The sequence below is a fragment of the Rana temporaria genome, chromosome 3 (assembly GCF_905171775.1).
Source record: "Rana temporaria chromosome 3, aRanTem1.1, whole genome shotgun sequence".
NCBI lineage: Eukaryota > Metazoa > Chordata > Amphibia > Anura > Ranidae > Rana > Rana temporaria.
In genome coordinates, this window is record NC_053491.1 from 135,166,838 (window position 1) to 135,181,316 (window position 14,479).

Sequence of the window (14,479 nt, forward strand, 5' to 3'; positions counted from 1 at the left end):
TGATCGGGCAATTGTCATTCAAAGTGTGAGAGCGGTGAAAATTGGTGTGAGCAGGAAAGGGGTGTGCGTGCCCAGTAGGCAAGGGGTTAAAGTGTATTCTCCATAGATGTTGCCAGCAGGATGATCCCTCCGTGTGTCGGTAGATCGGTGTATAGAGAGGAGATGAGGAGTGAGGAGGAGGAGGAGGGAGTGGCGGAGCAGTGCTGCCTGATGACGGAGGGAGGACACACACACTGGAGAGGAGCGCTGTAATCGGAGCCCGGCTACTTTCCATTCACTGTCACAGAGGAGCGGAGCTCAGCCCTATGAAGAGTCACACTCAGGATTACTCTACATAGGCACAGCAGCGGGCGGCTCAGAGCAAGAGATTTACTAAGAAAGGGGGGATTGGGGATAGAAAAGGATCTCAATGAAATCTGACAGTCTGATAATCCGGGACGTGGGGAGCGACATTGATGGCTGAGCGATTCTGATCTCCTCTAAAGTTGGGTAAGTAATTAAATAAGTTCTAGTGTGGAAATGCCAGCCTGGGCATTGGAGAGGGGGAGTGAGCTGGGGTCCTATAATTTCTGTGTGCCCTATACATATCTGAGCATTATATGTCTCTGGGTATTATAGGTCTGTGTGTCCAATAGATTTCTGAGCATTATATGTCTCTGGGTATTATAGGTCTGTGTGCCATATAGATCTCTGGGTATTATAGATTGTGTGCCCTATTTGTCTCTGGGCATTATAGGTCTGTGTGCCCTATAGATATCTAAACATTATGTCTGTGTATTATAGGTCTGTGTGCCCTATAGGTCTTTGAGTATTATAGGTATGTGTGCCCTATAGATTTCTGTGCATTATAGGTCTGCATGTTCTATATATTTCTGTGCATTATAGGTCTGTGTGCCCTATAGATTTTTGTACATTATAGGTCGGTGTACCCTATAGATGTATGTGCATTGTAGGTCTACGTGCCCTATATATTTATGGGTATTATAGGTCTGTGTGCCCTATAGATTTCTGGGCATTGTATGTTTGTGTGCCCTATAGATTTCTGGGTTTTATAGGTCTATGTGCCCTATATTTCTAAGTATTATAGGTCTGTGTTTTCTATAGATTTATGTGCATTATAGGTCTGTGTGCCCTATAGATTTCTGTGTATTATAGGTCTGTGTGCCCTATAGATTTCTGTGTATTATAGGCCTGTGTGCCCTATAGATTTCTGGGTATTATAGGTTTGTATGCCCTGTAGATTTCTAAGTATTATAGGTTTATGTGCCCTATAGATTTCTGAGTATTATAGGTCTGTGTGCCCTATATATTTCTGAGTATTATAGGTATGTGTGCCCTATAGATTTTTGAGTATTATAGGTGTGTGTGTGCCCTATAGATTTCTGTGTATTATAGGTCTGTGTGCCCTATAGATTTCTGAGTATTATAGGTATGTGTGCCCTATAGATTTTTCAGTATTATAGGTATGTGTGCCCTATAGATTTCTGTGTATTATAGGTCTGTGTGCCCTATAGATTTCTGTGTATTATAGGTCTGTGTGCCCTATAGATTTCTGTGTATTAAAGGTCTGTGTGTCCTATAGGTCTCTGAGTATTAAAGGGCTATGCACCATTTACATCGGTGTGTTCTGTTTGTGTGCCCTTTAAAGCTGTGTGCCCCATAGGTCTGAGTGTCCTATCTCTATGTGTCACATAGGTCTGTGAATCCTATAAGCCTGTGTGCCCTAAAGGTCAATGTGCCATGAAGTTCTATATACTCTACAGGTTCATATGTGAAAAATTCTGTGTGCCCTACAGGTCTGTGTGTCCTATATCTCTGTTCTGAGTGTCCTATATGTCTGGATGCCCTATAAATCAGTATTTGCTATCTCTGTATGTCCTATAGGACTTTGTGCCTTATAGATCTGTGTGTCCCATATGTCTCTGTGTCCCATCGGGTTATGTGTCTTATAGGTCTGTGTGTCCCATAGGTCTGTGTGTCCCATAGGTCTCTGTGTCCCATAGGAGTTATGTGTCTTATAGGTCTGTGTGTCCCATATGTCTCTGTGTCCCATCGGGTTATGTGTCTTATAGGTCTGTGTGTCCCATAGATCTGTGTGTCCCATAGGTCTCTGTGTCCCATAGGGTTATGTGTCTTATAGGTCTGTGTGTCCCATAGGGCTGTGTGTCCCATATGTCTCTGTGTCCCATAGGGGTTATGTGTCTTATAGGGCTGTGTGTCCCATAGGGCTGTGTGTCCCATATGTCTCTGTGTCCCATAGGGGTTATGTGTCTTATAGGGCTGTGTGTCCCATAGGGCTGTGTGTCCCATAGGTCTGTGTGTCCCATAGGTCTGTGTGTCCCATAGGGGTTATGTGTCTTATAGGTCTGTGTGTCCCATATGTCTCTGTGTCCCATAGGGGTTATGTGTCTTATAGGTCTGTGTGTCCCATAGGGCTGTGTGTCCCATAGGGCTGTGTGTCCCATAGGGTTATGTGTCCCATAGGGCTGTGTGTCCCATAGGGCTATGTGTCCCATAGGGTTATGTGTCCCATATGTCTATGTGTCCCATAGGGTTATGTGTCCCATAGGTCTGTGTGTCCCATAGGTCTGTGTGTCCCATAGGTCTGTGTGTCCCATAGGTCTGTGTGTCCCATAGGTCTGTGTGTCCCATATGTCTGTGTGTCCCATAGGTCTGTGTGTCCCATAGGTCTGTGTGTCCCATAGGGCTGTGTGTCCCATAGGTCTGTGTGTCCCATAGGTCTGTGTGTCCCATAGGGCTGTGTGTCCCATAGGTCTGTGTGTCCCATAGGGCTGTGTGTCCCATAGGTCTGTGTGTCCCATAGGTCTGTGTGTCCCATAGGTCTGTGTGTCCCATAGGTCTCTGTGTCCCATAGGGTTATGTGTCCCATAGGTCTGTGTGTCCCATAGGTCTGTGTGTCCCATAGGGCTGTGTGTCCCATAGGTCTGTGTGTCCCATAGGTCTGTGTGTCCCATAGGGCTGTGTGTCCCATAGGTCTGTGTGTCCCATAGGTCTGTGTGTCCCATAGGGCTGTGTGTCCCATAGGTCTGTGCCCTCTGTGAGTCCTGTGACTGTGAAATATAGGGTCAGGCACCTGCACCATCCTGCACTCACACACACACATATAGGAATCCTCATCAATCACCGATCCCACGTGGCCTATTTCCAGACCTTTTGTTGTAGACAAATATGCAGAACATTTCTCTTCACCTGCCAGGGAGCAGAGCATTGTACTCCTTACTATTCATTGTACAACAAATACTGAACCTTCACTCTAAAATCCATGTTTGGGGCATTTTGATCTTCTGCCCTCCTTTAGTACAATAAGCTGAGCATTCTTTTATGCTTTTCATTTATCATTTTGTTATTTTCTTTCACTGTAACATTGTGACTTTTTGGCAGCATAGACTTTAATGGGAGCACATGCAAAATGCATGAAAATGCAAACGCACAAGTGTGAAGTTAGTTTATGCTTCGGGCTTCAGGGAACAAAGTCAGGGATTTACTAAAATTGGAGCACTCAGAATCTGGTGCAGCTCTGCACAGTAGCCAATCAGCTACAAACTTCAGCTTGTTCAATTAAGCTTTGACAATAAAACCTGGAAGCTGATTGGTTTCTTACTCAGAGCTGCAGCAAATTTTGCACGCTCGAGTTTTAGTAAATCTAGCCCACAGTAACATTATGTGCCTATTAGCTCTAATGAGCAGGGCCCTCTGATTCCTCTTGTAACTGTAATGTCTGCCTTTATTTTGTTAAGCGCTGCGCAAACTGTTGGCGCTATAAAAACCTGTATAATAATAATAATTATATGGAAAAGAAGACAAAGACAAGTGTGAGCACTCAGGATGAACAATGAGCAACAATGTTTCCTTATTCGGATGATACACAGGTGACCTGCCGCTGATAAGTTGTCCGAAGATTCTGCCTGTGTTTCCTTTGGACTCGTTCCCCTGTAGTTGCGGCAGAGATGTCCCACCCATCCCCCGTGAGATTCAGATTCATCAGCGTTTGTGCTGGCGACAGAGTGACATCTTACCGCATCTCTGATAGAGGTAGCACATCTATCAGGGGATACCAGCAGCCTTTTTTAGCAATCTTCCTGCTGGCAACTTGTTTGTAGTGTCAGAATTACCCATGTGTCATCAGCCTAAAGGTGACCATATGCCGTACAATCTGATTGTACAATCTGCTTTAGATCCACCATCAACTATGGATTGCATGTGCCTGCCTGCGTTGATGCTAATTAAATAGATTGCTTGAGTTCGTCCTCAAAGTTTTGGTAAATTATAAGGCCCCTTTCACATTGGGCAGTGGAGGTGCGGTGACGGTATAGCGCCGCTATACTGTCGTATTTACCGCGATATTTGGGCGCTAGCGATGCGTTTTTGACCCCCACTAGCGGCCGAAAAATGGTTAACACCGCCCGCAATGCGCCTCTGCGGGCGGTATTACCGCGGTTTCCCATTGATTTCAATGGGAAGGCACGGTATAGGAGCGGTAAACACCCCGCTCCTATACCGCTCCAAAGATGCGGCTAGCAGGACTTTTGGAGCGGTCCTGCTAGCGCACCGCTTCAGTGTGAAAGCCTTCGGGCTTTCACGTTGAAGCCTGCGGGCATGATTTCTTCATGCGGTATAGCAGCGCTATTTTTAGCGCTGTACCGCATGAAAAATGCCTCAATGTTAAAGGGGCCTAAGGCTCCATTCACACATATGTGACTTGCATGCGACTTTGGACATCAAAATCACACGACAAGTCACAGAACATTTAAATCGGTGCGGCTTAAAGTTGCAGCACCTTTGAAAAGATGCCTGCGCTACTTGATGTGATTTTTGATGCAACTTTGATCCAGAGAGTGTGAAGTCGTATCACATCCATGCTCCAAAGTCGCACTGGAAATCACGCAACTTTGAAGTCACACTAATGTGAATGGAGCCTTCATGAGGCTCGGTTGACATATATGCGAATTGGATGCATTTTGAGCCGCATGCGATTTGCATGACGTGAACCAAACTGTCTTTCTCTGGAGCCGGTTCACATATCTGCGGGCTGGCCGCAGTGCATTTTTCAAAAGAGTCCGGTATGATTTAAGGCCTGGGTCAGGTGTGATTTCAAGTGGCATACACCAAAAGGGGAAGCTCTGCTTGTTTGCTTGCGCCCCGTCTCCGCTGCCACATTTGGCACCTTTTCGGGTGGGAACGGGTACCTGTATTTGACAGGTACCAGTCCCCACTTCCATGTGACCACGCGGCGAGGTCCCCTGGAAGTCCAGCCCCCTTCTCCTTCCCCCACCGGGCCATTCTTAAAGCGCAGCACGTTTCACGCATCCACAGTAGGGAACCTCTACAAGGAATGGCGGCGGGAGCACCCGAGAGCTAATTGAAAATTGGCTGGGGTGCCGTCATCGTGGGATCCCTGGACAGGTATGTGTCCCAATATTAAAATTCAGCAGCTACAGTATTTATAGCTGCCGACTTTTAATTCTTGAAATTTTTTGGTGGTGGGGTGGGTGCTGCTGGAGCACCGCTTTAACAGATTCTCACCCGAATCGCATCTGAACCAGTGAATGAAACCAGCTCCGGACTTTTTTGGAAGACGGCAATATGAAATCCGTGCATGGTTATGTGAACTAAGCCTAAGATTGTACGGAGGTTGTACAGTCAGATTGTATAATGTATGGCCAATCTTACTCTGAACTGGCATCTAAGAGCTCAGTCACACAAACAGAAAAATGCTGCATTGTGAAAGTTTTGTACGCATCAAAGCGCAGCACTATAGTAATCAATGAGCCCCTACAGACAGCTGTACGCTGCGTTTAGCCGCACACAAAAATAGTTGGATACAGCTGCAGACATTACGCATGTAGATCCGCAGGTTTTGCGCACGCATGTGCATAAATTCATATAAACGCGAGTACTTTAGGCACATTTTTTACACAGGATCTTGTAGCTCTGCTAGCAAGAACCCTCCTTTCATGTAGAAAACACGTGTCTAAATGTAACAGTTTTTTTTTTTTCCGGCAGATGTGAATGTGAGCCCAACTGGTTGTTATCATAGCAGCACACTATGGGCTATTTAATATCACTTTCACTGCTTGCCGACCAGCCACTGTCATTGTACAGCGGCAGTTTGGCATGGCTGCGCAAATCGCCGTAGGTGTACGGCGGCCACTTTAAGAGCTATAGGGGGCGTTTGCGATGTCTGCTGGCGACCCACGATCGCTCCTCAGAGAGCCAGAACGGGGATCTGTCAATGTAAACAGACAGATCCTTTATCTGTCAGGGAAGTAAAGAGAGATCTGCTGTTCCTAGTGATCAGGAACAGCAATCTCTCTATACTCTGAGGGAGTCCACTGCCCCTCCCTAGGAAACACTGAACCCCTTGATCAACCCCTAATGTTAACCCCTTCCCTGCCAGTGACATTTATACAGTAATCAGTGGCTATTTTTAGCTCTGATCACTGTATAAAAGTTAACGTTCCCCAAAAAGTGTGAAAAATGTCCGATCTGTCTGCCACAATGTCGCAGTCCCGCAAAAAATTGCTGATCACTGCCATTACTAGTAAAAAATAAATAAAAAAATGCCATAAATAAATCCCCTATCTTGTAGACACTATGGCCCGGATTCTTAAAGCACTTACGCCGACGTATCTTTCTATACGCCGCGCAAGTGCACTGATGCGCCGTCGTATCTATGTGCCTGATTCCTAAAGCTAGATACGCCTGAATTGTGGCTTCATCCAACCGACGTAAGTTTCCTACGCCGTCGGAGCCTGGGCGCATATTTACGCTGGCCGCAAGGGGCGCTTCCATTGATTTACGCGTTGAATATGCAAATGACTGAGATACGCCGATTTACGAACGTACTTGCTCCCGTCGCTGTAATCGACGCCATTTACGTAAGGCGTACGACTGGCGTAAAGTTATTCCACCTATAGGAGGCGCATCCCATGCAAAGGTATGGACGACGGAGCAGCCGTCGTATTTTACCTCGTTTACGTAAGTTGTACGTGAATGGGGCTGGGCGTAGGTTACGTTCACGTCGTGGGCATTGAGCCGTCGTATCTTAGAGAGTATATTCGACGTGATTCTGAGCATGCGCGCGCATGCGCCGTTCGTTCGGCCATTCATTTGCATGGGGTCACGCTTTATTTAAATGTATCACGTCCACTTCCTTCCTACTTTGAATTAGGTGGGCTTACGCCTACCAATTTACGCTACGCCGGCGCAACGTAGGGAGCAAGTGCTTTGTGAATACTGTTCTTGCCTCTCTATGTTACGTCGGCGTAGCGCATATGAGATGCGATACGCCCGCACAAATGTACGCCGCTCTACCTGAATCCGGGCCTATCAATTTTGTGCTAACCAATCAATATACGCCTATTGTGATTTTTTTAACCAAAAATATGTAGAAGAATACATATTGGCCTAAACTGATGAAGAATATTTTTTTTGGGGGGGATATTTATTATAGCAAAAAGTAAAACATATTGGGGGGTTATTTACAAAAGTCAAATCCACTTTGCTCTACAAGTGCAAACTACAAGTGCAAAGTGCACTTGAAATTACACTGAAAGTGCACTTGGAAGTGCAGTCGCTGTAAATCTGAGGGGTAGATCTGAAATGAGGGGAAGCTCTGCTGATTTTATTATCCAATTATGTGCAAGCAATAATTATGTTTTTAAAGTGGTTGTAAACCCACTTTTTTGACTTTTACCTACAGGTAAGCCTATAACAAGGCTTACCTGTAGGTAAGGAGAATATCTCCTAAACCTGCACGGTTTAGGAGATATTCCTCTCGCAATGCGGGCGGCGCATGCGCAGGGGGGAATCCACAGCGAAAGGACCGGCATCCGCCGGACCCTGCCGATTTTAAATCTCCCGCGCGCACGCGCGGGAGTGACGTCATCGCCGCTCCAGCCAATCACAGCGCTGGAGCGGCGATACCCGGAAGACACGCCGGAGCAAGATGACATCCTGCTCGGCATGGACCAGGTAAGTGGTGTTCACCTCGTTCCGAGGTAAGTTCCGAGGTGCATACTAGCCGATTATGCCTTTTGCCTTGCAGGTTTTAAACAAAATAAAAAAGTTTATGCGGTTTACAACCACTTTAAGCAAAGGAAGATTATTTAATCCAGTGTGCACTACAAGTGCAGTGCAAGTGCACTTGAAAGCGCAGTCGCTGTAGATCCAAGGGAGACATGCAAGGAAAATAAAAAACTTAATTTTTAAAATAAAAAACAGAATCATACAGGACTGGATGATAGAAATCAGCAGAGCTTCCCCTCATTTTAGATCTACCCCTCAGATTTACAGCGACTGCTCTTCCAAGTGCACTTTCAGTGCAATTTCAATGCACTTGTAGTTTGCACTTGTAGCGCAATGTGGATATGTCCATTGTTTTTTTGTTTTTTTGCAAAATTTCTATTTTTTTTGTTAATCGCGCAAAAAATAAAAACCGCAGAGGTGATCAAATACCACCAAAAGAAAGCTCTGTGGGCCAGATCCAGAGAGAGAGTACGCCGGTGTATCTTCTGATACGCCGGCGTACTTTCAAATTACCCGCGTCGTATCTTTAGTTTGAATCCTCAAACCAAGATACCACGGCATCTGGGTTCGATCCGACAGGCGTACGGCTTCGTACGCCTTCGGATCTAAGATGCAATACTTCGGCGTCCGCTGGGTGGAGTTTGTGTCGTTTTCCGCGTCGGGTATGCAAATTAGCTTTTTCCGAAGATCCACGAACGTACGCACGGCTGTCGCATTCTCTTACGTCGTCGCTAGTCTGCTTTTTCCGGCGTATATATAAAGCTGGTATTTTGAAGGGTACAGTTAGACTTGCCATGTTAAGTATGGCCGTCGTTCCCGTGTCGAAATTTGAATTATTATTTTTTTTTGCGTAAGTCGTCCGTGAATAGGAATGGACGTAATTCACGTCTAAGTTAAAAAAAATGATGTTGTTGCAATGTCATTTAGCGCAATGCACGGCAGGAAATTTAGGGACGGCGCATGCGCAGTTCATTCGGCGTAAGGGACGCGCTTCATTTAAATGAAACACGCCCCCTACTCGCCGATTTGAATTACGCGCCAAGAGATACACTACGCCACCGTAACTTACGGCGCAAATTCTTTGTGGTTTTGAAGAATTCAAAAGTAAGTTACAGCGGCGTAGCGTATCTCACATACGCTGCGCCTATCTAAATACATGTGGATCTGGCCCTGTGTGTGGGGGGGGGGGACATACATTTTGTTTGTGTACAACGTCACACATTGTCAGTTAAATCGATCGCAAAAAATGGCCTAGTCAGGGAGTGGGTAAATCCTTCCGGGGCTGAAGTGGTTAATGCATTAACCCCTGCCTGTCAGGATTAATCTTTCCCACTAATCCTTTCGCTGTCTTTGTAAATAATGGCAAACGTCTCCCTATGTAGTGTAATTACAAAGCAAGTCAGTGCAGACACACTGCTTCAATTGTGCAGAGAGCCAGTGCACATGTGCCTATTACTGTAAATCAGAAGCCTTGACATTTACTGCGTGTGTCAGAGCTGGAAAATGTGATTGGGGATATAAAATAGACGAGTCATGCCTACAGGCCAACGCTCGTTACATTGTAGCTGTCGCCGGTCCATTGGCTCTTTTTTTTTTCCCATTACGTTGCAGCAGAGATTGGCGCGCTGATACACCCGGTGAATGTTAATCCCCCCCGATTTAGGTTCATGTTTGAACAGAACTGATACTCGGTTTGTTTTAGCTTAGCGCGTCTTCAGATGATGAGCTTCTAATGTGTACTTTGTGTTTGATGAATAGTCTGTGAGATGTTATCGCAGCTGAAAAAAAAAAGAAAGGCGTTTTGTGTTTATACTTTAATAGAAAAGTTTATTGTGGTGGATTATAAACAAGAGCAGCCTGTTCACACAATACACAGGTAGTATTTGTTTATTATACAACATTGGAACATCCTGTAATAACATGGGGTATGAGCTGACCTAATGGAACACCAGCACAAGACATTCTGCCTTCTCAGCTTTGGCCGGCTTCTCTTTCTGTCCCGGGAGGCTCATTTCCCAGCAGGTGGACATATCTGTCATATAGCACAACTCTTCTAGGACTTCGTACAGTATCATGATTTAGCTGGCTTTGTGTTATACTCTTATCTGGAGAATTGTGACAACTGCCATTGTGCATAGAAAAAAGCTACAACGTTGGATTACGTCCCCATGCTGGTGTAAGGAGAGCGAGATCTCTACAAGGTGACCCAAAAGTCTCCTTATGCCGCGTACACACGACTGCGTACACACGACCGGGTATACAACCGCTTTAAATCTCTCTGAACGCTAGTCAATGCTTCTGTCTCTAAATAAAATGGTTAGCTTACAGTCCTGTTTACGCTTTGCTTTTTGCTTTGTTTTGCTTTGCTTCAAAAATTATACCCCATGTAGCTTTAGTTTCAAAGCGTCTTCAAAGCCTCCATAGAAGTCTGAGGCCCCGTACACACGTCCGAGGAACTCGAGGGGCAAAACTCATCATTTTGCTCGTCGAGTTCTGTGTGAAGCCGCCGAGGATCTCGGCGAGTCAAATTTCCTCATTGAACAACAAGGAAATAGAGAACATGTTCTCTATTTGGCTCGACGAGGAACTCGTCGGCTTCATCGGCCGAAAGTGTACACACGCCGGGTTTCTCGGCTGAATTCTGCCGAGAAACTCGGTCGTGTGTACGGGGCCTATGGCAAAGCTCAATTGAAGCACCACTGAAGCCTCATTAAAGCCCCACCAAAGACTCACCGAAGTCTCATCGAAGAACCAAGCAAAAGCAAGTTGTAAAAAGGACTGTAAGGCCTCGTACACACGACCGAGAAACTCGACAGAATCCATCAAGAAACTTGGTGGCAGAGCTTTTTTGCAGAGGAAACCGGTCGTGTGTATGTTTTTCATCGAGGAAACTGTCGAGGAACTCGACGAGAAAAAAAACGAACAAGTTCTCTTTTTCCTCGCCGGGAGTCTCAATTTCCTCGTCGTGTTCCTCGTCAGGCTGGTTTTCGACGAGAAACTCGAGCGTGTGTATGCTAAGAAACCCTTGCATACTCATAATAAAGTATGAGACGGGAGTAAAAGTAGCGTTTGTAATGGAGATAGCACATTTGTCCCGCTGTAACAGACTGAAAAGTGCAAATCGTCTCCGACCAAACTTTTACTTAACACGCAAACTCATGAGATTAGCAAAAGCAGCCCCAAGGGTTGTGCCAGTGGAATCGAACTTCCCCTGCCGTTGTATGTGTTGTACGTCACCGCGTTTGAGAACAAGGAGATTTTGTCTTGACAGTGTGTACGCAAACCGAGCTTGTCGAGTTTCTCCACAAGCCTAACAAGGAACTCGTCGAGGAAAACGATGAGGCCTAAGCTTTGACGGGCTTTGACTGGCATTCAGAGAGCTTTAACAAAGCGTGTCCGAAACCATGTTTTGAAGTAAGTGTAAACTAGCCCTAAAGGCAAAACTTTTTTTTTTTTTTGATAGAGCAGTGGTTCTCAATCTTCTAGTGCTGTGACCCCTTGATAAAATTTCCCAAGTTGTGGGGACCCCCAACAGTAAAATAATTTTCTTAGCGTGGGTTGTCAGCACCCAAGGCAAGACAAGTAATTTGCACCCCTAACCCACAAGGCATTTAGTGCTACCCGAGTCCTTTTAATGGCAACTATAATCACAGGTAGTGTTACTCATTGTGTCTCTGGCTTCACTGTGTCTCCGACTTTGTGGTGTCTGGTAGCAGTGACACCTATGTCAAAATAAGGAGATAGGGTCTCCTCCAGCCCCTCCCACTTCATGTTCCTCTCTAGTCAGCTGACCTCTAGTCTTTGCCCCCCAGGCATGCCGTGAACTGAATGGGCACCTGCGAAAAGGCTAAGTGGGCGGCTGCGTGCTCCAGGAACAGCCCAGCTGGGTGGCCACAGGCTCCAGGGATAGCCCTGCTGGGTGTCCGCAAAAACGCTGGGAGAGTGGTGCGTGCTTCAGGAACAGCCCAGAATTCGGTGACCCCTGGCAAATCATTATTCGACCCCCAGGTTGAGAACCACTTGGATAGAGTAAGGGAGGTTTATAACCCTTGTCAGTGTTTTTTTTGTCATCTGTGTCCCATTAGTGAGATTTCCCTTCACTTCCTGTCCCATAACCAAAACAGAAAATGAGAGGAAATCCCTCCAAAGTGCTGCAATCCTGGCGTGTCCCCACCGAAAGAATTCCCATCTGGTCCAATTCTTTTTTTTCTTTTACTTTCAATGACAACTGTAAACAGGATAAATAGAGAGGGTAAATCTCCCTAAAGCCAGGTACACAAACAACTGACAGCTACGGTTAGAGCCGCTGTACTAACCATGCAATGTTAGTCCAGTGATCTCCCCCACTGAGCTGTTGTGTTCTGACAGGGTGAAGGCTCCCCAGGCAGAACACTTTCTGCCAATGGCAGAAAGCGCTGATCGGGAATCGGTTGGCTATTGGTTTCCAGCATGCATGTCTGACAGCCCAACATTTACACAAGCAGAATGTTGACCGTGTTTTTTTTGAACCGGCAAATGTCTCCAGACATTCTGGCCGTGTGTACAGGGCATAAGGCTCCATTCACACCCGAGCGTAGTGCAGCGAAAGCTGACGCACCCTGTTTTTTTAAGCTTTTTTGTGTTTTTTTTTGTGGAGCGACACCATTAATTTGAATGGGCTTTCCTCCCCTCCAAAAACGGTCCAAAGAAGTAGAGGTAGACCGATATATCGGTCGGCCGATATATCGGCCGATATTTGGCCGTTTTTGTGAAATCGGCATCGGCCGATTTTTGTGAAAGAATCGGCCGATTCGCGGCTAATGTGTCCGGCCCGCATGGCCACCTGCCCTGCAGTACTGACCCCGCTCCCATGTATCCGATTCCTCCTATCTGCACGGCCACCACAGAAGGGATATAGATTTCACTGGCATCACGCCGTCCGCCGTGCCCCGCCCCCTCAGCGTGCTGTATTAGGGACAGGGAGAAACAATCATTGTCTTACAACTGCCGCCTGACTAATGTAACTCCCCCCAGCAGGAATGTCTTCCTTCCCTGCTGAGGCGGAGCCTGCTGGCATTACACCAAGTTCTGAACAATGATTGGCTGATCCGCTCATCAGCATGCACCTAGCCTATTAGGTGCATGCAGATAGAATTGGATTATGATACCCAGCATGTATGGAGGGTAAGTTGCCCAAATTATGTGCTACTGTGCCCCCCTGCAGAATTTATTTAAACTCCTTTTAAAAAGGGAAACCTGGCTGAGGCTGGCATTGTGAAGATGGATGAGGATGACTCTGGGTGGATATGAGAGTTACATTGTGGAGATCCTCTTCACAATGTAACTCTCATCCCCACACAGAGTCATCCTCATCCATCTTCACAATGCAACACCATCCACCCCACTACAACGCATTCCCTGCACCATCCATCCCTTTCCACAACACATCCCCACCCATGCCCAGCACCATCCATCCCTCTCCACAACTCATCACCACAACGCATCCCCACCCACGCCCAGCACCATCCATCCCACTCCACAATGCATCCCCACCCACCCCTCTCCACAATGCATCCCCACCCATGCCCAGCACCACCCACCCCTCTCCACAACGCATCCCCACCCACACCCAGCACCATCCACCCATCTCCACAATGCATCCCCACCCATGCCCAGCACCACCCACCCCTCTCCACAACGCATCCCCACCCACACCCAGCACCATCCATCCCTTTCCACAACCCATCCCCACCCACGCCCAGCACCATCCATCCCTTTCCACAACACATCCCCACCCACCCCCAGCACCATCCATCCCTCTCCACAATGCATCACCACCCACCCCTCTCCACAACGCATCCCCACCCACACCCAGCACCATCCATCCCTCTCCACATCGCATTCCCATCGACCCCTCTCCACAACTCATCACCACAACGCATCCCCACCCACACCCAGCACCATCCATCCCACTCCACAATGCATCCCCACCCACCCCTCTCCACAATGCTTCCCCACCCATGCCCAGCACCACCCACCCCTCTCCACAACGCATCCCCACCCACACCCAGCACCATCCATCCCTTTCCACAACCCATCCCCACCCACGCCCAGCACCATCCATCCCTTTCCACAACACATCCCCACCCCCAGCACCATCCATCCCTCTCCACAATGCATCACCACCCACCCCTCTCCACAATGCATCCCCACCCATGCCCAGTGTATTTTTTTTCTTTTTTAATAATTGAGGTGGCACTAATGGGCTGCACTGGTGGGCACTAATGACGTGGCACTGATGGACACTAATGGGCTGAACTGGTAGGCACTGATGAGGTTGCACTGACAGGCTGAACTGGTAGACACTAATGAGGTGGCACTGATAGGCTACACTGGTGAGCTGCATTGGTGGGCACTGATGGACACTGATAGGCTGCACTCCACCTCTCCA

General features: G+C 47.1%; 1 protein-coding gene across 1 annotated transcript in view; it reads left to right on the plus strand.

The window, feature by feature from the left end:
• The first annotated feature begins 201 nt into the window (after positions 1-201).
• SEMA3C (semaphorin 3C) overlaps positions 202-14,479 on the plus strand; it is a 206,612-nt gene continuing 192,334 nt past the window's right edge. Inside the window, exon 1 of the mRNA XM_040343452.1 lies at positions 202-489. The gene's annotated coding sequence lies outside the window, so the exon portion shown is untranslated. The remainder of the gene's footprint in view (positions 490-14,479) is intronic.